This window comes from Myotis myotis, unplaced genomic scaffold, assembly GCF_014108235.1.
Source record: "Myotis myotis isolate mMyoMyo1 unplaced genomic scaffold, mMyoMyo1.p scaffold_m19_p_2, whole genome shotgun sequence".
NCBI classification, from domain to species: Eukaryota; Metazoa; Chordata; class Mammalia; order Chiroptera; family Vespertilionidae; genus Myotis; species Myotis myotis.
The window spans coordinates 131,493,578-131,517,651 of NW_023416324.1; positions in this window are offsets into that span (position 1 = coordinate 131,493,578).

Here is a 24,074-nt window from a genome sequence, read left to right on the forward strand (position 1 = left end):
TGAAAACCACAATGAGTTCCCACCTCTCACCTATCAGAAAGACTACCATCAATAAGTCAACAAACAGGAAGTAGTGCTGTGGATGTGGAGAAAATGGAACCCTCACACCCTGTTGGTGGGAATGCAGACCAGTGGAGCCCCTATGAAAAACAGTATAAAGGTTCCTCAAAAAATTAAAAATGGAACTGTCTTATGATCCAGTGATTCAACTTCTGAGTATATATGAGAAGAAACACAAAACCCTAATTTAAAAGGATATATGCACCCTTATGTTCACTGTAGCATTATTTAAAATAGCCAAGATATGAAAACAACTCAAGTGCCCATCAATAGACGAGTGAATAAAAATGTTGTGGTACATATACACAGTAGAATATTACTTGGCCATCAAAAGAATGAAATCATACCATTTGCCATAGCATGAATGGAACTAGAAGTTATTTATTGTGCTAACTGAAATAAATCAGGTAGAGAAAGGCCATATGATTTTACTTACATATGGAATCTAAAGAATAAAATACATGAACAAACAAAATAGAAATAGACTTCTAGATGCAGAGAACAGACTGATAGTTGTCAGAGCACAGGGGGTTGGAGGACTGGGTGGAAAAGGTGAAGGGATTAAGAGGTACAAATTGGTAGTTAAGAAATAGTCATGGGCATGTAAAGGCACAGCACAGAGAAAATAGTATATAATATTTTAATAGCTATATAGGGTCCCAGGTGGGTACTTGAAATATTGGGGTGATCACTTTGTAAAGTATATGGTCTAACCACTATACTATATACATGAAACTAATACAAAATAATATTTCATGTCAATGATAACTGAAAAAAATAAAATATTTTTTAAAAAAAAGTTTCCAGAGAACCTGACTAGCAAGAGTTACTACTCATTTGAGTAAATCATACTGTACGTTTCTTTGTACTTGTTTCTGAATGTTTCACTGCATGCACTCAAAATTTTCCACTGCATGCACTTTTTAATCCTATCTAATAAAAGAGAAACATGGTAATTAGTCGTACGTCCGCTACCCTTCCCATTGGCTAATCAGGGCGATATGCAAATTAACTGCCAGCCAAGATGGCGGCCGACAGCCAGGCAGCTTGACGCTAACATGAGGCTTGCTTGCTTCAGTGACGGAGGAAACCAAAGTTCCCCGCCTGCCTTGCTGGCCTCTGAGCTTGCAGTTTGAAACATTGTTACAAATATAGAACCTAAACAAAACCCCAGAAACCTGCTTTCAGCCAGCCTGGATCTCAGAGCTGGAGTTGATACAGTGTTTCGATTATAGAACCCAAACAAACCAGATACCTGCTTTCAGCAGCAGAGGCCTCAGAGCTGGAGCCAGAGCTAAAGCTGGCCCAGAATTTAAAAAAAAGTAAAAAAGGAGCAGTTGGGAGCTTCAGTCACCCGCCAGTCTGAAAACAGCCCTCAGCCCCTCACCCAGACTGGCCAGGCACCCCAGTGGGGACCCCCACCCTAAAGGGTGTGTGACCAGCTGCAAACAGCCATCATCCCCTCACCCAGGCTGACCAGGCACCCCAGTGGGGATGCCCACCCTTATCCAGGACACCCTTCAGGGCAAACCAGCTGGCCCCCACCCATGCACCAGGCCTCTATCCTATAAAGCAAAAGGGTAATATGCCTCCCAGCACCGGGATCAGCGTTACAGTTTGCAGCGCCCAAACCCCCTGATCGCCCTGCGGCTCTGTCTGTGACAGGGGCCAGGGCCACAACCTCCCTATCCACCCTGCTCTGTTCGTGACAGGGGAAGGCGCCCCAACCCACTGATCAGCCCTGCTCTGTGCCTGATAGGGGGGGAGCTCCCCACCCCCCTGATCGCCCTGCAGCTCTGTGTGTGACAGGGTGCGGCGCCCCAACCCCCTGATCGGCCCAGCTCTGTGTGTGATGGGGTAGAGCCATAACCTCCCCATCGGCCCTGCTCTGAGTGTGACAGTGATTGGCCCTGCTCCGTGAGTGATAGAGGGCGGTGCCCCAATCCCCTGATCCGCCCTGCTCTGTGTGTGACAGGGGGCGGTGCCCCAACTCCCCTATCGGCCCTACTCTGTGAGTGACAGGGGGGAGCTCCTCAACCTCCTGATTGGCCCTGCTCTGTGCATGACAGGCTGTGGTGCCACAACCTCCCCATTGACCCTGCCTTGAGTGTGACAGGTGGCGGTGCCCCAACCCCCCAATTGGCCCTACCCTGAGCATGACTGAGGGTGGCATCGCAACCTCCCGATCCACCCTGCTTTGTGCATGACAGGGGGCAGCGCCCCAACTCCCCTGTCGGCCCTGCTCTAAGCCTGACCAGGGGCTGCACCTAGGGATTGGGCCTGCCCTCTGCCACCCGGGAGCAGGCCTAAGCCAGCAGGTCGTTATCTCCCAAGGGGTCCCAGACTGAGAGAGGTCACAGGCCGGGCTGCACAAATTTTTGTGCACCGGGCCTCTAGTAGTTAAATAAATGGCTTGAAACCCCAGAAGAAGTTAGATCACATAGATCTTAAAAGACTATCTTGTAAATGATAGCAGGATTTTTTTATTTTTTTGGTGAGCTTTGAAAATAAATTATTTACCTGTAAAAAAAATTAAAATGAAACAGCCATATTCTGCTATACAGGTGTGGCACAAAGGAATGTAGTGTAACTGAGGTAATAAAGTGAGATAGGGGCAAGAAAGTTGAAGACGAGTGCAAGGGAGTAAATATAATGATTGACTAAGAAATGTAAGCTGGTAAGAATAGAAATTAGGATGAGAGGGGAGTAAAATAATGTGGAGATCAGATGAAGGGACTGAGGAAGAAAATGGATGGATTTATGAAGAGAGAGAGAGAGAGAGAGAGAGAGAGAGAGAGAGAGAGAGAGAGAGGATGCCATTGGCATAGGGTGGCTATGTTATGATCCCGTGATAGGTATATCATTGCAACAACATAAGTAATGGATATGTCTTGTATATGATATTCAAAGATAAGGGGCCGGAGAGTAGAGGGAGGGAGAATGGTCTAGAAACAGCAATTTGTATCAAAGACAATATTCACCCACTTTCCAGCATAGTGGTATGAGAAAGGACTGCAGAGGAAGCAGGGATCTCAAGGAAGATTTAAATTGCTGTTAGATTAGGAAGTAAAGGGAACATGCAGTAAGTCAGGGGTCCTCAAACTTTTTAAACAGGGGTCCAGTTCACTGTCCCTCAGACCGTTGGAGGGCCGGACTATAGTTTAAAAAAAAAACTATGAACAAATTCCTATGCACACTGCACATATCTTATTTTGAAGTAAAAAAAACAAAATGGGAACAAATGCAATATTTAAAATGAAGAAGAAGTAAAGTTAAATCAACAAACCTACCAGTATTTCAATGGGAATATCAGTTTTAATATTTTATCTTTTCTCACTTCTCTGACCAAACAATCATATTTATCTTTATGTTGAGTTTGATAGTGTCGACGCAAATAATATTCTTTGAACACAGACACTATATTCTGACATATCAAACACACAGCTCTTTTCTTGTACTGCATGAAAAAGTAATCATAAGTCCATTGTTCTTTGAATATCCTACACTCTGAGTCAATTTTTCTCTTTCTTGACATCATTGTTTCCTAGGGATTCCAAATTACTATTAGTAAAATACCAATATATATATATATATATACAGCACTACAAAAACAATATACCAACAATAACTTTGCCCACACAGAGACATACAGACTGCACTGCCCATCACTGCAGTCTGATCAGTGCCCATCAATGCAGTCTGATCAGTGTCCATCAATGCAGCCTTCCAAGTCCACATCATTTCAGCCTCACCAGTGCCCATATTGGTGGAACTCCGCTTTTACCTCAGGCTCACACTGGTGCGGTGCGGGAACCGGCACAATTACAGAGCCGGTTCCTCCACCACCCTTCCAGTTCACACTACTGTGCGAACCGCACTGCGATCTGTGAACTCACATAGGAACATGATCACATGGTTGAAAAGACCCATGCAATCAGATTCCACTGCAGGAAAAAAGAAGGCACGTATGCCTTTTTTTTTTTCCGAATCTAATGCAAGTTCAGCCATACAAGCATATGGCTGAACTCGCACTGCTCAGAGATTGCAACAGTGTGAACCGGGGCTTACACAGCACACAACATACAACATCATACACAACTGGATAGCAATCAAAATATAAATGCACTTACTGTCAATTAAATTGGGGTTCCTACTCCTCGGGGGTCTGCAGAGCCGGATTAAGTTCCCATAGGGCCCTAGGCAGATTACCAGTTTAGGGCCCCCATGCAATAACACTGAGCACTGACCATTTGCATTAACACTGACCGCTAACCATCTGTGATAACACTGACCACTGACAATTTGCATTAACACTGAGCACTTACAATTATCATTACCACTGAACACTGACTATTTGTATTACCTCGGAGCACTGACAATTTGCATTATCACTGTGATGCAACCCCCCTAGAAACCACCCCAACCAACTAACCAACTTCAAAAAAAAAAGGCTCTCCTAACTTCAAAAAAAAGGTCCTATTAACTGCAAAATAAAATAAAAAAATAGACCTCCTAACTTCAAAAAAAAATAAAGCCTAACTTGTTCTTACCTCGGTCCTCAGGCAGCAGCAGGCTCTGCACAGGCAAGCTCGTGACTCCTCTGATCACACCCGAGATTGAGAGGAGGAGTCAAGAGACAGAGAGAAGGAGGGGAGTCGGAGAGTGCGGCGCACATTCCACACATGCGCACTGTGGCCTGGGACAAGTCAGCTGCTAAGCAACAGGCAGCGGTGGCAAAAACACCTGGCGGGCCGGATAAATGTTTTGGCAGGCCGCATGTGGCTCGCGGGCCATAGTTTGAGAACCCCTGCAGTAAGTAATGGGAACATTCAGAAAAAGCTTGAAAATGTGGGAATTTATTTTCTACAAATTTACTGTATGTTCCAGAGGACTTTCAGAAGTTGGGAATGGCTAAGCAATAGAGAATTGCAAGTGTAGACTGTCTTCACTGACATTGAGTGTAGACGATGGAATGACCTGGGAGTTTGGGCTTCCTCATTTGTATAATCAGGCTAGAGAAATGTTGATATTATTTCTGGTGGACTCAAGACAGAGTGGAGGCAAGGCCATAATTCTTGGAGAAAAATGAGATTAGTATAGTCAGTGGCCTCCTCTACCACCTTGTATTAGGAAAAGTAGAAACTAGAGAAGAGAAAATCTTACACCCTGAGGCTTTCCTTCACTCCTGTGGATGGAGGCTTGGAGGTCTGGAGAGAGGCCTTCTTACTCTTCCTTTTGACTCCTACAGATTGATTTTCCTCCCAAGTGACCCCAACACCACTGCCTGAGTACACCGTGGACTATCTAAATCAGCCGTGGGCAAACTACTGCCCACGTGCCGCATCTGGCCCATTTGAAATGAATAAAACTAAAAAAAAAAAAAGACCGTACCCTTTTATGTAATGATGTTTACTTTGAATTTATATTAGTTCACACAAACACTCCATCCATGCTTTTGTTCCGGCCCTCCGGTCCAGTTTAAGAACCCATTGTGGCCCTCGAGTCAAAAAGTTTGCCCACCCCTGATTCTAAATGGTTCTTCCTCAACTCCAGTAACCAAGTGATAGAGCCAGGATTTCTTCGAATTTCACTCATCTTCTATGACATAATTACAAGTTTTCCTACAATTTGTGTTATTTCTTTTTTTCACTCTGAAATTTCTCATGCTGATGAAGTAACCCTATTATCTTTTTACTCACATAATGCCTGAAAAGATGACTGTCCAAATTCAATGACTATTCAAAAGAAAAACTCCAAACTGGCTAGGCATCTTTCTAAGACACGCTACTGTCAAGTAGAATAATGGAACACATAAGGGTATCATTGTATAAGCCACTAACCTTGTTATCTCGGCTAAAAGAAGTATTATTGTGTAGCTATCAATGAATGGTAAGTGAAATTTAAAGATACAAAAAATGGCTTAAGCATGAGAATAGGTATCTACTCACATTTTTAAAATTCAATAACATTACCACCAGAACATTTGGGTAGAACATTGCAATTTACACCTTAATTTCACATTTGATTCCTGCACAATACTGAATACCTGTTATTTTTACTGTTTTGCCAATAAGAAAAATGGATTTCAAAGAGGTTAAGGGCTTATAAGTGCACTGTGCTGAAACTCCACCTTTCTGATTACATTGTATTTACCTTTTCAGAATAGTCAATATATTGAAAGAAGAAGGGAACTTAGGGTCTGAATCTTCTGACTCCCAGTCAGCAGTCCTTAACTAGAACTCTGTATGCAAAGGACAATTTGGAGCATTTGATATAATTGCTTTAGTACATAATATTTAAATTACTAGCTTTATTTTTATTTGAGTGGGCCAGCTTTATAATAAGTGCACTTGTTCTCTCTCTTCCCCCCCCCCAGCTAATATATTTCCTGTATGATTATTTCATTTTGTTCTATTCTATTATTTTATTGTTTTGATTTAAAATTGTAAGCAATAGGTGTGAATGGTAATAGACATACAGACTCTGTTTTTCAATGTCTCTAGAAATTCATTTTAAAACTCTCTGGAGTGGCTGATTTGGTTCACCACACTGAAATCATAGTGTTAGTTATACATGTCTCAGGGAGTGTATATAATTTAGAAAATGTTGACATGGAATTTGCATATAGACAGTATTTGGGTATTAAATATATTAATTACATTCCATGAATATATCCCCATTTCACTTTAATTGTGGCAAGAATATGGTTATTCCTGTACTTATAAAATACAAACAGACTGGTCTCCATTTTTAAATTTTGCATTACTACAAATAGTGGAGAAATATATTTAAATATACACATCAATGCATTAGATAAAAAAGTAAAATAAAATTTTATGATAAAATGTCCTAGCTTTATCTTGATGTAAAGATTTCTAATATATAACCACTGTAACTTTGAGAATGTTGAGACCCCTATTAAATGTTAAGGTGACTACCAGGAAGTGCTTCATTGTAATAGCCAACAAAGAAAAGAAATACATTAAGTAGGAGTGCCACATTATGGTATTTTTTCTCCATAAAACCATACAACTAATTCACTTTCACTTAAATAATGGGAAAGTTATTCATGAATAGGGACTTGAAAGGCTCCAACCTGAATATTTGAGAAATAAGTTAGTAAGTAAAACAGTTTAATCATCTACATGATTAGATCAGTTTGGAAGGTGTTCTCTTCCAAAAGGTAAGACATATATTCAAGGTATACCACACCCTAATGTTATTAATTTTGTTTCAAATTCAATGGGGGTTCATAGTTCCATTCCAATATTTTTTGGATAGTGAAAATGCAGGATTTATACTTTCTTAATGTTCCAGTTCCATGGAATTATTAGGAATCAGAAGCATTACAATTCAACCTGCTAGAAGGATCTTAGAATCTACCAGCCTATCCATTTGGATGCATTGTTCATATAGAAAAAAATAATAATCTCTTCTTATTCTGGAACACTGTCATTTTCCAGTACTTTCTGACTTCTTTTCCCACCACATAAAATCTAATACAATGTAATTCCTCCTGGGACAATGAGTTTACAATATATATGTGACCATCCACAAGAAGGCACATGATGTCTACAATTTAGCAACAAGCCAAAGATGATAATAAAATCATTAATTCTATCAATATAAATGCTAATAGAAAGGAAAATTGGATCTACGCCTGGTGTCACATTTTCTCTGATAGGAAATTAGAGAAGATAAATTAAATCTGACAAATCTTAGCCTTTATAGGCTAAGATCAAAATTGTAGAGTACACAATAAATGGCAGAATGCTTCTTCACTGTAGTATGCTTTTGTTAAGCCAGAATGAATAGTGTCTGCCTGGCCAACAAAGTGATCCACTATGCCCCAGAGCAGCAATTTTCAACCTTTTTCATTTCATAGCACACATAAACTAATTACTAAAATTCTTCAACACACCAAAAAAAAAGATTTTTTGCCAATCTGACACACATACACACACACACACACAGCATTTGATTCATTCACACTGGACAGTTATTGTTGTGTTGGCTGTTGTTATTTTTTTTTCATTTGACAATTTAAAAGAAAAAAGGTCAGTACTCCTGACTAAATAGTCAGGTATTGCATGTTTTAAAAATTATTGTAGCATACTGTTGAAAACCGCTGTCCCAGAGGAATCCTTAAAAAATATAGTACAAAATAAAGGCCATAATGTGAGCAAAAATCAAGCTGACAAGCCCACACGAATCATCTTGGGTATTACAACACTACTAATGAAGCTGCAGTCTGAAAGATAATAGAATTGAACTCATTAACAATGCCTTGAACTAATATTTGTAGGGAGAGCATTTATTACCTGCTAGTCCTTACATAGCTCAATATTTACAGCAACATATTAAATAGGGATCTAACTTGATTTGTGAGCATTTTTTAAAACCACTTGGTATAAATTACTTCATTTGGGGGAAAACAAATATAAATAAACTGGAGGCTTGTTGCAAAAAGATTTGTGCAAGAATAGGCCTTCCTTCCCCTGGCTGCCAGCACTGGCTTCCCTCTGGCATCCAGGACCAGGCCTTTGCTCTGGCTGCTGCCTCCCATCTTCACTCTGGGCTGGAGCCGCCTCCCAACTGCTCAGTCCAGCTCCGTGGCCGCCACCCAGAGGCCGGCCCTCGGCTGGCAGCCGGGGCTTGCGGGAGGCTTGGCTTCCTTCTTCACTGGGGTGAGGAAGGAAGCCAAGTGCCCCACCCGCTCCAGCGGCTCTGTGGCTCCGGCCAGCGCCTCCATCTTTGTTGCTATGGGCACCTCCATCTTTGTCATGGAGTGAAGGTTAATTTGCATATCACTCTGTTATTAATATAGATGGAGAGCATATAAGACTTAAGGACAAAGATCATGCAACTGATGAAATACTAGTAACTATATTTAAAATGTTTCACTTTTGAAAGAACTTGAAAGTATATCCAAAGTCAGCTTTGGAAATTTTTCCATTAAACTTTACCCATATAAATGAACAAAAAGTCTATAAGAGATATAGGGATATATTTTAGCTTTTACTATATAGTTTGATTATTGTTAGTGAAATTTAAACTTATTTTAGTAAAACCAATGAAAATTTTTTTCTATTATTTTATATTTAAACAATAAATGACTTATGTGTTTTGGAAATAACAATGGCATAATAAGTATTACCAGGTTCAGTTGGTTATTTTAGTTTAGTTTACTTGCTTATTTGTATGTAGGGCATAATTGAATTAATTAGGAACCTATCTTCTCTATTTTGATTTGGTGATATCTATTTTCATTGCCTCCTTCCTTAGCTCTGCTCATCTTACATAGGCACACATACATACAAGATTAAGAATCTATGTAAATGTCCAACAAGAAGCTCATCAACTTTGAAAAGACACCATTTTCAATGACTATGTGATGGCACTCTAATATTTTGTTTCACAGATATTCAATAGGTACTACTCTCTCCACTTTCTTATAGTTCTTTCCTGTGGAAATTATCCTATAATAAATTTGTGCATAAATTTTATTCTCATTTTATTCAAACTACAGTTTTAACTAAGTGATTAAATCAAGTGATAAGATTTTCTTTATCTGAAATTGCATTTCAATACCCATTTTCTATAATAAAATTTTGTCAGATATATTAAATTTTAAAGATCCTAATGCTATAAAGTGCCTTATAAAGGAGAAGTACATTTTTGTGGCCCTTACCGTAAGGATTGTATTTCTTCAACTTCTATGTATTTCTCATGAAGAAAATTAACGTGTGTGCTTTTTAAAAAACAATATGATTCATACTATAAGGATATTAAAAGGAATTAACTATAATAATAAAATGTATTATGCTTCCTTAAAATTGTCATTAAATCATATTAAGCTAATCCATACACATTTCAAACATATCATTTTCTCCTAGCCATTTAATATCTAAGACAAATGATAACCTGTATTCATATCAACAAACAAAACAAATATATGGTGTCCCCAAAACATTTTAACAGCTGATAACTCACTTATTTTTCACTCCTTTTCAGGTTTAACTGATTTGAAGTAATGGGTGAAGCCTTACTAAGCTTTGAACAAAGAAAATGTATCCTAAAGTGCCACTAGACTTTTCTTTATGGTGATACATAAAAGAAAGTTTACACTACAAAACCACAATAGTCGACAAATTGAGGGCACACAAATACCGAACAAAGTGATTCTTGATGTTTGTGATTTCACTGCTTCATATTATTAGCAGTGTCTGGACCAGAGCAGTCATCTCTTTGAAAATAGGCATTAACAAAAAAATAATTATTCCTTTCTGTAGATTCTTTTAAATATTTAAAATGAACTGTGTTAATAAACACTGCCTTTACAATCATTCAAAGTACATGTACATTTTTTGGGGGGACATCCTGTGTATGAATACATAGCTTTATGTAAAAGATAACACAAAAATTTAATAGCTGTGTTTAAGAGCATTACATCTGTGTGTGTATTATATATTAGTGTTGAGTTCATGTGTGTATTGTGTCTATGTATATATCTATATGTAAATTAAGAATTTTATCAATGAGTAGTTATAAAATTTAGACTACAGAGTAAAATTAGCATATCTGAAATTTACAGAAAGTCTTAGTTAAAGAACTGGAAAATGAAGCCAGTTACATACTCTTTCATTAGTTGTCTTTTAAAATTCTAATAATCTTAGAATTGGTGTAGTGTTAGGAAGAAGATTAAGGAAAATGATAACCTTGGAGAAATGTATTGCCTTGCCCATCCCACTCCTACTACTCTACTCTCAGAGAAGCTGAGTGACTCTAGACCTGGATCCTTCCCAACAGTCTCCTATGGCAAATGTCACTGAAGTGCTCTGAGAAGGACAGCTTTGTCGTTTTTGCATTGCCTAAGAGGATGTGTTCATCTATGATGAGAAGTGTATAGAAGTCTCAATTCTTTCACATAGATCATCAAAAGAAATATTAATTGATTAATTTCTCCTATAAATAGATCATTTTGTTATAGTTCATTTAGTATATTCCATTACTTCTTAAAATTTTTCTTTGATTATATTTCAAACTCTTTAGGTGGCCTCTCATAGCCAGAGAAATTAGAAACAGAAACTATAACCAAACATTGAAGAATATGCTGGTCCATATCACACACACACACACACACACATACACACACACACGTCTTTCTTTTAACTTCTTCTAGGAAATGTGCATGTAGGGTTCCTCTGTCATAGTTCACATCTAACTACATTGGTAAATAATGAAATGATTAGAATAAAAGGCAGTAACATCTTTTTAAAATAAAACAAAACTGAAATTTCTACTCTAATCACATATTGGTTTATTTTGCCAGAGTAAAGTTCCATTTTTAATTATCTCATCATGTGATTGAAGGAAGGGAAACACTAAAACTATTTGCTAAGGTTGCTGAATTGATTAATACAAAGTAACTAAAGCATTTTGAAAACATGGTATACCTTATGAATGCAAATGAGCAAAAAAAATATTAATAACTAGAGGCCCAGTGCACAAAACTTTGTGCACTCAGTGGGGGGGGGGGTGTCCCTCAGCCCAGCCTGCACCCATTCACAGTACAGGACCCCTTGGGGGATGTCCACCTGTCAACTTAGGCCCACTCCATGGGGGATGAGGCCTAAGATTGCAGTCAGACATCCTTCTGGCATCCAGGGAGCCCTTGGGGGATGTCTGACTAAAGCAGCCATGGGCAAACTACAGCCCGCGGGCCAGATCCGGCCTGTTTGAAATGAATAAAACTAAAAAAAAAAAAAAAAAAAAAAAAAAAAGACCGTACCCTTTTATGTAATGACTAGAGGCCCAGTGCACAAAAATTAGTGCACTCAGGGGGGAGAGGGGGTCCCTCAGCCCGGCCTGTGCCCTCTCGCAGTCTGGGACCCCTCGGGAGATAACGACCTGCTGGCTTAGGCCTGCCCCCAGGTGGCAGAGGGCAAGCCTAATCCCTAGGTGCAGCCCCTGGTCGGGCTCAGAGCAGGGCCGATTGGGGAGTTGGAGTGTCGCTCCCGATCATGCACAGGGCAGGGCGGATTGGGAGGTTGCGATGCCACCCTCAGTCACCCTCAGAGTAGGGCCGATTGGGGGGTTGGGGCACCGCCCCCTGTCACACTCAAGGCAGGGTTGATGGGGAGGTTGCGGCGCCACCCCCTGTCATGCACAGAGCAGGGCCAATCAGGGGGTTGGGGTGCTGCCCCCTGTCACCACAGAGCAGGGCCCATCAGGAGGGTTGGGGCTCCGTACCCTGTCACACACAGAGCAGGGCCCATCAGGGGGTTGAGGAGCTTCCCCCTGTCACTCACAGAGTAGGGCCGATAGGGGAGTTGGAGCACCGCCCTCTATCACACACAGAGCAGGGCGCATCAGGGGGTTGGGGCACCGCCACTGTCACACTCAGGGCAGGGCCAATGGGGAGGTTATGGCTCTACCCAGTCACACACAGAGCAGGGCCTGTGGGGTGGGGGGGTTGTGGTGCTGCACCCTGTCACACACAGAGCCGCAGGGTGATCAGGGGGTTGGGGAGCGCCCCGCCATCAGGCACAGAGCAGGGTCGATCAGGGGATTGGGGTGCCGTCCCCTGTCAGGAACAGAGCAGGGCCAATAGGGAGGTTGTGGCCCCGCCCCCTGTCACACACAGAGCCACAGGGCAATCAGGGGGTTTGGGTGCTGCCCCCTGTCATGCTGATCCCGGTGCCGGGAGGCATATTACCCTTTTACTATATAGAATAGAGGCCTTGTGCATGGGTGGGGGCTGGCTGGTTTGCCCTGAAGGGTGTCCTGGATCAGGGTGGAGGTCCCTACTGAGGTGCCTGGCCAGCCTGGGTGAGGGGTTGAGGGCTGTTTTCAGGCTGGGACTGAAGCTCCCAACTGCTCCTTTTTTTCTTTTTTTTTATTCTGGGCCAGGTTTAGCTCTGGCTCCAGCTCTGAGGCCTCAGCTGCTGAAAGCAGGTATCTGGTTTGTTTGGGTTCTATAATCGAAATTCTGTATCAACTCCAGCTCTGAGATCCCGGGCTCGCTGAAAGCAGGTTTCTGGGGTTTTGTTTAGGTTCTATATTTGTTACAATGTTTCTTAAACTGCAGGCTCAGAGGCCCGCAAGGCAGGTGGGGAACGTTGGTTTCCTCCGTCACTGAAGCAAGCAAGCCTCATGTTAGTTTCAAGCTGCCTGGCTGCCGGCCGCCATCTTGGCTGGCAGTTAATTTGCATATCGCCCTGATTAGCCAATGGGAAGGGTAGCGGTTGTATGCCAATTACCATGTTTCTCTTTTATTAGATAGGATGTTTACTTTGAATTTATATTAGTTCACCCAAACACTCCATCCATGCTTTTGTTCCGGCCCTCTGGTCCAGTTTAAGAACCCATTGTGGCCCTCGAGTCAAAAAGTTTTCCCACCCCTGGACTAAAGGCTTAGGCCCCCAAGGGATCGGGTCTAAACCATTAGTTGGATATTCTTAGTTCTGCCACAAAGGTGGAAGAGCCTCCTGCCACCACCTCTGTGCTGGCCAGGCATAAGCCAACTTCTGGCTGAGTGGCACTCCCCATATGGAAGTGCACTGACCACCAGGGGGCAGCTCCTGCCTTGAGTGTCTGCCCCCTGGTGGCCAGTGCGCATCATAGCAACCGGTCATTCTGCTGTTCAGTCTATTTGCATATTAGCCTTTTATTATTATTAAATAGGATGTCCCTATTTCCCCCCTTTTGCCCCCTCTACCCAGCTCTTGTCCCCCACTTCTCTCTGGCCATCACCATACTGTTGTCTGTGTCCATGGGTTGTGCATATATTTTCTTTGGCTAATCCCTTCTTTAAATTCACTTCTTTAAATTTTTATTTTCAGATAAGTGCTTATAACTGCACTATTATATATTTTCTATTATATCATTTAGAATTAAGATATTTTTTAATTGAACCCTTGTAAATTTTAGTGCAATTTAATAAATTATGCTAGGAGCAATTAGGAAATTTTTCATGTACTGTATACACATTTCAATTAATATTTTATTAATTTTTAATTTTTTAATATTTTAATTTGAAATAATATCATACATGTAAAAAAACTATAAAATACTACAGCATATTATATGTACCCTTCACCCAATTTCTTAGGTGTTAGTAATTTAAACATAACCATTATACAACTAACAAAATTTGGAATATATTTTTCTTATAATCTCTTTAATGTTACTTAATCCATTTACTTTGTTTTTGTGAATCTTCACCCAAGGATACTTTTCCATTGAATTTTAGAGAGAGTGAAGGGAAAGGGAGAGACACAATGATTGGTTGCCTCCTGCACATGCTTTGATAGGAACTGGGGATCAAGCCAGCAATTGAGGTACATGCCCTTGACTGGAATCGAACCTGGGACCCTTCAGTCCATGGGCTAATGCTCTATCCACTGAGCTATACAGGCTGCAGCTTTATTCATTTACTTTTAATCTATATGTGTCTTTATATTTAAAGTGGCTTTTGTTTTTGATTCACCCTCATAATCTGTCTTTTATTTGGTGCATTTATGCCGTTGACCTTCAGAGTGCTTACTGATAGAGTTACTACCATATCAGGAGGCTTTTGGGGTTACTGGGGCCGGCCTGCAGCCCGGGATTGGATCCAATCATGGGCAGCAAGCACGGGGCTTCTGGGGTCGCACACGGGGCCTGGATGGCGGCTCGCACTGGTGGCTCATACTGTCCCGCTCTGCAGTATGCAAATTAGCCGCCATCTTGGTTGGCAGTTAATTTGCATATCACGCTGATTAGCCAATGGGAGGCATAGCAAAGGTACAGTTAATTACCATGTTTGTCTATTATTAGATAGGACTAGAGGCCCGGTGCACAAAAATTTGTGCACTAGGGGGAAGGGGGGCTCCCTCAGCCTGGCCTGTGTCCCCTCACAGTCTGGGACCCCTCGGGAGATAATGCCCTGCTGGCTTAGGCCCGCTCTCGGGTGGCAGAGGGCAGGCACAATCCCTGGTCGGGCTCAGAGCAGGGTCGATTGGGGTGTTGGGGCGCCGCCCCCTGTCATGCACAGAGCAGGGCGGATCGGGAGGTTGCGAAGCCATCCCAGTCACGCTCAGGGTAGGGCCGATTGGGGGGTTGGGGCACTGCCCCCTGTCACACTCAAGGCAGGGTCGATGGGGAGGTTGCGGCGCCACCCCCTGTCACACACAGAGCAGGGCCAATCTGGGGGTTGGGGCGCTGCCCCCTGTCACACACAGAGCAGGGCCCATCTGGGGGGTTGGTGCTCCTTACCCTGTCATGCACGGAGCAGGGTCGATCAGGGGGTTGGGGAGCTCCCCCCTGTCACGCACAGAGCAGGGCCCATCAGGGGGTTGGGGAGCTCCCCCCTGTCACTCACAGAGTAGGGCCAATAGGGGAGTTGGCACACCACCCCCTATCACATACAGAGCAGGGCCAATCAGGGGGTTGGGGCACCGCCACTGTCACACTCAGGGCAGGGCCGATGGGGAAGTTATGGCTCTACCCCCCCATCACACACAGAACAGGGCCCGTGTGTGGGGGGGTTGTGGCGCCGCCCTCTATCACCCACAGAGCACGGCCAATCAGAGGGTTGGGGCGCCTCCACTGTCACACTCAGGGCAGGGCTGATGAGGAGGTTATGGCTCTACCCTGTCACACACAGAGCAGGGCCGATCAGGGGGTTGGGGCGCTGCCCCCTGTCACACACAGAGCCGCAGGGCGATCAGAGGTTGGGGAGCTCCCCCTATCAGGCACAGAGCAGGGCTGATCAGGGGGTTGGGGCGCCTTCCCCTGTCACAAACAGAGCAGGGCGGATAGGGAGGTTGTGGCCCCACCCCCTGTCACACACAGAGCCACAGGGCAATCAGGGGGTTTGGGCGCTGCCCCCTGCCATGCTGATCCCGGTGCCGGGAGGCCTCGTGGCTCCTCTGATCCCGGTGCTGGGAGGCATATTACCCTTTTACTATATAGGATAGAGGCCTGGTGCACGAGTGGGGGCCGGCTGGTTTGCCCTGAAGGGTATCCTGGATCAGGGTGGGGGTTCTGCTTGGGTGCCTGGCCAGCCTGGGTGAGGGGATGATGGCTGTTTGCAGCTGGTCACACCCCCTTCAGGGTGGGGGTCCCCACTGGGGTGCCTGGCCAGCCTGGGTGAGGGCCTGAGGGCTGTTTGCAGCTGGTCACACACCCTTCAGGGTGGGGGTCCCCACTGGGGTGCCTGGCCAGTCTGGGTGAGGGGCTGAGGGCTGTTTTCAGTCTGGCAGGTGAGGGAAGCTCCCAACCGTTCCTTTTTTTCTTTTTTCTTTTTTTAATTCTGGTCCAGCTTTAGCTCTGAGGCTCCAGCTCTTAGGCCTCCACTGCTGAAAGTAGGTATCTGGTTTGTTTCGGTTCGAAACAATGTATAACTCCAGCTCTGACTCCAGCTCTGAGATCCCAGCTCGTTGAAAGCTGGTTTCTGGGGTTTTTTTTAGCTTCTATATTTGTTAAAATGTTTTAAACTGTAGGCTCAGAGGCCTGCAAGGCAAGCGGGGAACATTGGTTTCCTCCGTCACTGAAGCAAGCAAGCCTCATGTTAGCTTCAAGCTGCCTGGCTGCCGGCCACCATCTTGGCTGGCAGTTAATTTGCATATCGCCCTGATTAGCCAATGGGAAGGGTAGCGGTTGTACGGCAATTACCATGTTTCTCTTTTATTAGATAGGATAATAAAACTGTTATAAACAGGTTTATCCTTACTTTCAATAAATAAAATTGCCAGAAATTCCATATATTGCACAAGCAGAAGAAAGTTTAAGGAATATTTATGGTTGGCAAAAGATTTAATGATTGCTGAACTATACCATAAGTGGTTATCCTTTGATGGTGCCTAAGAAACTTCGTAGATATTCCCAGGATAATTTCTAGTTGACTAAGTATTTGTTGGTTTGTACACAGGAAACACCTGCCTCATTTTCTTTTTTGTTTTTGAAATTAAATTTATTGGGGTGACATTGGTTGACATGATCATACAGGTTTCAGGTGTGGGTTTCTATGTTACAAGATCTGTTTATTGCACCATGTGCCCACCACCCAAAGTCAAATCTTCTCCTGTCACCATATATTAACACCCTTTGCTCCTCTCCCCCCTTCCCTCTGGCAACCGCTACACTGCTGTTTGTGTTGACAAATTTTAGTTTTATGTCCCACATATGGTTTTCAATATTGGGACAGAAAAATCTCTGAAAGAAAAAGCAGAATCCTCAGTAGAAAGCAGAGAGAGTCTCCAGACCTCCATGAAGGCATGTGAAAGGAGAGGGGAAAGGAAGGAGGACTGGACAGGTGGCACACTATAGATCCAGTTTATAAGGGGAAAGAGAGGTCAGAGTGTTCTTACACTGGCCATTTCTTAAGTAAGTTTAATTAAAAATAATATGCATTATGGAATATCGTGGTTCAGCCTGCCTTCGGCTCCACAGCTTGCACCAAGATCATTGTCTTGGATCGGCCTGGAGAAGCATAACCTCAGAGCAAATACATGATGGGCTCAGGGAGGTGGCAACTGGGCCTTCAGGTTGCCAAGGACCCTGCAGCAGCTTCTCCTGAATGAAGTCTAAGTACATCCTCACAAAAGGATAACCCGAACCCTACTTCAAGTTAGATCTGAGGCTAATCTGTGCATGAAATTCCTCTGTGGCTGTTATTAATGCAGTAGTACACTCTTGATTTCAATTGGCCATCAGACCAAAGAAAAGAGTGATAGTTCATGTGTGTAGTGAAGTTTCTCCCTCTCTCCTCCCAGCCATCAACAAAGAATATACAGAGTTTAAATTGCCACTGGCAGGTAACTATCAACCATGAACAGAACCAGCATCAGGGTAAAGCCCATACTATATGGTGGCAGATCCAAACCATGACATAGATGGAGCCTGCTGCCTCTGAGCTTCAAATTATGTGTAGTCAGAGTCTGGAATTACTTGGTCCTCTACATCAGGAAGCGACCTACAGAATTTAATTTGTAATGCTTTGCTAATATACTAGTAGGTGTGTGTTTTCACCTATATAAGGTAATAGCATCTCAATATCCAGGGCAATCTATTCAGTGAAAGCTCAATAAAACTCATTCAGTATGGCATTTTTCTCTTTCAACTATGGGTGAAAGGGGCCACATGCTAACTTGACTAGCTCAGGGAAGGCCTGCCTGGCAATTTTGCAAACTTGTGGGGAAGCTCGGGACTTGGTTGGAATGTCTTGTAAGGAGGATTCTCTGAAAGGCCGCGGGGCCTCTGAGGGGGCCTTACCGAAGGTGGCTGCCCCTGCCTTGACTTTTCCAAACGAGTTCCATCCACGGGGTGTTTTGCTAGAATCTCAATGTTTAGTCTTTAAAGACCCAACCTTGTAGAAGCATATACTTTCTCAAGGATACTTACCCTGTTGATTGTATCTAGAGATTCATTTTAGTTCAAGCTGTTATGACAATAAAAGCCAAAGGAGGAAGGCAAACAGGGCTACTTGGTGTCGACAACCAAGCAGTGCCTTAGCCCTCCCTTCCACAGAAACATGTGTTAGAGTAATCATCCGTCCATAGTTCGGGGTCTGCCGGTCAGCCTCGGCACAAACTCAAAGACCTAAAGTAATCACAAAGGATGTTCTGAAATTAAAACTTTAACTAAAAGCAGTTATGGCAGGTAGTCACATCCTAGACCAGTATCTTCCCTGACAAGGTCAATCTTTACCTTAACTGGGCCTATTGTCTTTTTGCATCTATGATAACATTTCTTTGAAATGTTAGGGTAACTTGTAACTTCCCTTTTTCTGGGCTCCTCAGGGCACAACCAAATGCCCTGGGCACGAGGACAGATACCACAAATTCCTCCATTGTTATTGTTACCTTATTATTATTATTATGTTAATTGTTGATTATTAACTCTCCTGCACCCACCTAAGTAAAAGAAGTATGTGTCTATCATTACACTTTTTATCCAATCCCAGAGGTGTCCCTGCTTCGCTTTCTCCCACCTCTCTAATCTATCACTAATGGGTTTCAAGTAACCCACTTACTTCTCCTCCTTTGATTGTAATGTACAAAACAAGGTGCAAGGATGCCATTCTCCAGAGCACTATCCCAGTATGTTGAGATTCTGCTTGCCAGCAATTGTCAACAGTTTGGCTCAAATAAACACAAAAATTCTTTACAGGTTTGAATTTTCTTTATGTTAAAACAACAAATGAACTTCAAACAGCTGTTTGTCCCTATATGGATCCAGGAGGCAAATAGCAATGAAATACTTTAAGAACAATGTTTACAAAGAAATCAGATCTGGTAAGCTCTTCTAATCATCCCTGCAAATATTGGCATATTTTGACATTGTAGTTTTAATAAATGCAAGAATCTGCTACGGTTGATTATCTGCTTTACATTTGAAAAGTTTATTGATCACTCGACTTGAATTAACGATGCAAGTTTCTTAATTGGACAATCAGGAACAGGAATCTGAATGTATGTTTAAAAAGAAGAGCTTCTCTTTTATTGACTTCCTCATAGACACTAATGAGATTATCATTTAGGGTAATTTTGCTTCTTCTACTGATTGAAATATTATGATTGTACAATATTGACTTTCCTTGATAATAAAATGCAATTGAATTATTAAAACTCATTTTAGTGACTTTGGATTTGTTGTGTAGTTTATTGCAGACAGTCTTGATTATTTTAGGGAACTATATTTTTTTAATCACTAAAAGCTTTATTTTCTACATAGGGTGGTCTGAGACATGTTGGCTTTATTTGTAAAGTCATGTCATTTAAACTTAAACTATAAAAGACACTAAATTCAAAGCATTAGGCCTTCTCTAAAAAGGGCATTTCTTAAAAATTCCTGAAAACTATGATTGATTAACTCCAAGATCTTAATGACTAGGAAAAAAACACACACACACATATATTCTAAGGAAATTAGAAACCATAGTATTGAAGACAATAGAATTTTTATGTGCTTAGAATTTTTACTTCTTTTTTTTCCTCTTTGTCATTCACTGTTTTTATCATCTATAACACTCTTGACTGCATATGCATTTTTCAAAAGCATCCACATGTCTCATTTCATTTGTATTCCAATTAGAGGGAGGTGTTATTTCCAAAGATCTTATAAGTATACAATATCAGGTAATTTGATATTTGCTTTAAGTCAGTTAGTTGATGAGAGACCTGGAATCAGAACGTACAGCTCTTTTCCTCCCTAGATTGTTCCATGGTCCATTCCAGGCTCTTTTCATCAGTCTACAAATTGATTAAAAGTTGCTAGTGTGCTGACTTATATATGCATAACATATGTAAATATTTATATCATACACTTATAAACAAATATTGTTATTATTATTATTTCTAGTTGTTTTATTTCAACCCATTTTAATGTCTATTTATTTGCTCAGATTATTCATAATCAGCATTTACTTTCAGATGTGATTTGAAATAAGTAGATAGAAATTAGATTTTCATATAATTTCTTTTAAGAAGAGCTACCATTGTGGTATGCTAAATAAAAGGCTTTCTCCAAGTGATAATTTTTTCACTTTGTTTTTGTTTCAGTACAACTCTATATTCACCATCTGGTAGAGAGGGGGAATAATGAGAATTTGGCCAAAATTCTGATATCCTAGTGTCTAGCACATGTCCCCACAGCATAGAGCAGACATAAAATTAGTTCATTACTTATATTCTTTGTGCTTCCTATAAAGTTGAAGAAGCTGGGGAGGAGGGCCTCTGGACTATTCTAATTGCTTTCTAGTCACTACTTTACTGGGTCATAGTTATGCTTATTAAACACAGTTAATTGAATCACAGAAATCATTTTATGGCACTCATCATGGGGTCACTCATCCATTCACCACACTAAGTTATTTCCAGAAGCAAATAGGTGGGTTAAAAACATTCCTAAAACATAGAAGAAGCAATCTCTGGATCCAGGATCCAAAGCCATTGTAAATAGTTGGTTACCACAAATGGGATGCAAAGTAGCCACAAATAAAATAGTGGTATAATTAAACCCCAATTTCATAATGCTTTAATAAGACTTCAGATGACCTAGATGTTGCATATCTAAGTGACAACGCAATAACTGAAGAATTGTTACCTTTAACAGAAAATCATTTTCTTTGCTTTCATTAAAAAGCCAAAGTCCTCTTATTGTTGAAAAATCATATTATAATATGGTTTATTATATCTACTTGAATATGTTAGAGCTCCATTTCATTTTTTTTATTCAACAAATATTTATTGAGTTCCTACTCTATTCAAATATTGCTTGGGATCAATCACTGAATAAAACAAAGATTCCTTCTCCCTTCATGTAATATCATGCAAACTAACAAATTCACATTTGATATATCTAATAAAGCATATGCTGACAAAAAGTGGTATACAGGCCATCACCTTGCCTTTGTTAGAAAAGCCCTCATGTAGAATAAATAGACAGTTTCTAGATATTGTAAAGTAGCAGAGATAATGGGTGGTGGCATAAAATTTCTTTCAGAGAAATCAGAAGGATTGCATAAGTATGGTGTATTGAGAATTTCAGGACTTTAAAATCCCTGGATATGTAGGCCTTTTTGACAGGACTTCCTGAATAGCAGAATTATTCATTTGTATTGCAAAGTTTTTTCCACATGTGAAGACCTAACCATTCCAGCCCATGTGAGGAAAACTATTTGTTCAGAGTTCCTCAGACCTGGAAGTTTACTCACCTGCAAGGCTTGCTGACTACTAGCACATCCATTTGAAAGACAGAAGACAGATCCAAGAAATCTGCCCTCACTCATGAATGCTATATCCTTTCTGATTGATAATGCCTATGAGTAGAACTAGGAATGTCTTTCTAATATCCTCAAACCTAGTTCCATTCTTCTTGGACCCAGTGCATAAGACATAGAGTTTGTCCATCCTCCAGTTTTAATGTTTTAAGGAAGATGCGTATATTATTTCTTCTCTAAACTAACTTTCCAATTTCTTTGATGTATTTTCATTTTATGTCTGGACTTGAGCTGCCCTCTTAGTCAATATGCTCAAAGTGTAATTATTTTTCATATTAGAAATCATCAATCTCTAAACTAACTACTCCTCTATATCTTTTATGCGTCTTGTTTCATTTGCCTATAATAGTGTTTGAAGAATTGGGTTCTGTTTAATTAGAAATAAAAATGTTTAAAAGGAACATTCAAATGAGGTGCATGCTTATAACTTCTTGAATAATGATAGGAGCCTTATTATTAATAATAATTGTTGGGGTAAAGTAAAGAGATAGTCCCACAAATAAATGAACAAAACCTTAAAAAAACAAATAGTAAATTTTAATATAACTGCCACAAGAAACAAAGCTCGCCAAATTGGATTCTTTCTCCCATTATATTCTGATCTACCTTTATAATTTTCCAATATCAAATGCAAAATGATATTGAAATGATTCTTCTCAAGTTTTTAAGATAATGAGTTGGGGTTGAATATCAGTTCAAAGGGAACCTTCACTATTTCCATTGAGGCAATCTTGCTGATCAGAAACATTTGGTGCAAATAGTAATCAAGCTTCAAAATTATGCAAAGCATTCCCTGTTTCTCAAGACTTTCACTGAATTATTTAAAACTCACTGGTGGAAACAAGCACCAGCTGTGGTGTGAAGGGGGTAGGGATTTCTAAAGAGGCACAAAGGCTTGGAACGCTCCGTGAGTATAATTCACAGAATTGCGCGCCCTTTTTCTGGCTGGACTCCGGTGAAATCACACTGAAACCTAACTGTGAAATACACATCATTTACCCAAAGAGAAATTTTCTGTATTCAATTAAAAAGTGTTTTGTCACAGCGTTTTGCCATCTGTTTAAAACTTTCAAACAATATTACATAATTCCAGTTCATTTGTATGGGTTATGTATTGAAATGACATTAACTGCATAATGTATTACTGACTGAAATGTATACCCGTGGCACAATCCCAAATGGCACCAAAGCAAGAATTAGCATCATTCCCAAATGATTGTCACTTCATGGATAGTAGTTTATGATCATTTGGTCAATAAAATTATATAAAGAGGAAAGCAAAAATAAACAGTTAAAGAGCTATTCCACAACTAGGTATTACTTTTGGTTATACTAAAAAGATAGTGGAGACAGCAGAGACTTTGCTGTCTTGGCCCAGCTCTGTCATATAGCAATATGTAACAAAATTCCCTAAGTCAACAACTGCAGCTATTGTGATGTTCCTGCCTTTGATTCTATCAAAACCCCCAAGGAAGAATGAAAAGGAGCAACAGAAATGGGAATACATATTAACCTGTTTGTTATACTTATATTACTTTATTGACCTCTGATCTAAAGAATCACCTATCAATTATGCTTTAAAGAGGGCAGTAATAGTAACATTTTTAATCTTTCTTCCCCTCACATCACTGCCTTTTTTTACTAAAAGTAGGGACTAGTTCTGTGATTCACGTATTTCTCTTGAGTTAGGAGATGGTTAACTTTAATTCAATGTACATATATCAAACTTGTCTGATGAATGCTTGGGACTTGGGGATACCCAGAAGAATAAAAACGGTCCCTGTCCAAAAGGAATTTAGACTCTTACCAGTTAATATGTGCACTTTACTGATCTAGACACCCGAAGCTATTGGCCTTTAAAGAATGCTTATATTGCTCATTAATTTTGTGATAATAAACATTTTAAAATTAAGCTTCTGAGTAATATATATTGAAACAGATAAATAATATATCTTTTTTGTTGACATGTTAGAAAATTTATTCCTCCTTGAATAGGTATAAATCTGTCCAAAGAGGTGATGAATGTTTTCAGACCTCTTTGTATATGAGGGACCATGAGAGGAAAAAATACTCAGGCTTGGGATATTACTCAATTAATTTGAAGATGTTGTTTTTCCTTTCCTGAGTATGTCTTGCCAAATCAAGTTCCTGCTTTGTGCCTTCTCTCCCTCAATGAAGACAAGAAAAATAAGAACTTGAAAGGAATATTAAAAAAGGAAATCATTATTGGAAAAAGAGTAGGCACCTT